Source organism: Arachis ipaensis, chromosome B01 (assembly GCF_000816755.2).
Source record: "Arachis ipaensis cultivar K30076 chromosome B01, Araip1.1, whole genome shotgun sequence".
In the NCBI taxonomy this organism is placed as follows: Eukaryota; Viridiplantae; Streptophyta; class Magnoliopsida; order Fabales; family Fabaceae; genus Arachis; species Arachis ipaensis.
Genome location: NC_029785.2, coordinates 124,439,084 through 124,440,943, shown reverse-complemented (window position 1 = coordinate 124,440,943; position 1,860 = coordinate 124,439,084).

Below are 1,860 nucleotides of genomic sequence, written 5' to 3'. Positions count from 1 at the left end.
ACTAAAAAAATTGTAAATTGAAAATAAATTTTTCAAGTCAGAAATCGATTTTACATTGTATTCGGGATTGTCCAAAAATCCAACTAATTTGGCAAGCTTTAGGATCTTCGATCAACCATATGAGTTGGTTCTTACATAACAGCAAACAGTGCTCTTTTAGATTTTTTTCTGGTCTATGGTAGATTTGACGTTCGAAGAATAACGAAATCTTTCATCCTCACGGGCATTGGACCACAGACAAGGTAATTGATATGACTTTGTCTTTGGAAAAGGAGCTCCGAAATATTTTTGAGTTGCAACGACTATCTATCCCCTCTACCATTAGTGGCTCTTGGCCCCCCCTCAATGGGTACCTTTAAGATTAATTGTGATGCTAGCTATCCTGACAATGGTACTCGAGTTGGTTTTGCTAGAGATTGGAAGGGAAGGTGGCAACGAGGCTGTCTGAGAACAATTAAGAGTCGTAGCATTTTGCAAGGAGAGTTGTTTGCTATTTGGAGAGGCTTTCTTTTAACATGAGACTCGGGACAAATAGACATTATATGTGAGACAGACTGTGTGGAGGCTTTTACTATTGTCAATAATTTACAGAATTGCTCTGGGTTTATTGATCCTTTAGTGTTAAAAATCCGAGATATCATGTCTTGGAAATGACGTGCTGATCTTCGGTTGATCTTAAGACATCATGGCAAAGACTGCAATGAGGACCCTTTCTCCCCAAGTGGAGCTTCCGTTGCCTTGAAAGGAGTTTGAGAATAGTACTCAGCAGGACTGACTTTCTTAAGCAGTTTCTTGTTTATTTTTTCTTTCTTAGTTGTTGTTTATTTTCTTTTAAGTCACCAAAAATATACATTTTATTATTATAATTTAATAAAAAAATAATATTAGAAAGATAACCTTTATTAGTCAATATCAATTAATTTTTTAAAATTATTAAATTATAAATTTTAAATTATCCAAAATTAAGTATTTTTAGAATTTTAAAAAATGAGTAACATTAGCTAATTAAAAATTAGTTATCCATATTTTCTAAAAAAAATCATGTTTTGAAAAAAATAATGAAGTTTTTGGAACTGTTATTATTATTGCTATAAACTCCATTAGAAGACAAAAAAAATCATTGTAGTAGTACAAAATAATAGATGGAGGTAAATATTTTCTTTGGTGTATTATAGTAGTAATGGTCGAATAATAAAAATTTGCCAATTGTTATGGTGTTGCGACTTCAAGTTGCAGAATTTTTATAAAAAAATTATATACATTCAGAATTCGAAAATTTACTTTTAAAATTCAAAAATTTCACGAACAATCCAAAGCTACATACACATTTGATATCCAAAGATTACATATTTGAAATTAGAAGTTAAATATATATGAAAACTCACAAAACTATACATCTATATCTCAAAACTTGAGCATGCAAATTTTCAAAATTACACAATCAAAACCAAAATTGACACCTCCAAATTCTTAAACTACACATCTAAAATTTTAAAAATACATGTCCAAAATTTTGACAACTACACATCTATATTTTCAAAATTACACATTAAGATTCCCCAAATTATACATTTATTAGAATTAATAATAAAACTACGCCGTTATTTAGAGCAAATAAGAAAATTAAAATAATAGAATCCTAAAAGCATAAACAAAAAAGGTAAAAGAAATGATATAGGGTTGGACGGAGTGGAAAAGAGGAAGAAAATAAAAGTATATAGAAGAAAAAGAAGAAAGAAGTAAAAAAAATATATATATAGGAAGAAAAAGAGAGAAAGAGGAAGTAAAAGGAAAAAGAGAAAGGAAAAATAAGGAAAAAAATTAAATTAAAGAATCAAATAAAAACGGTAGAAAAGGAGG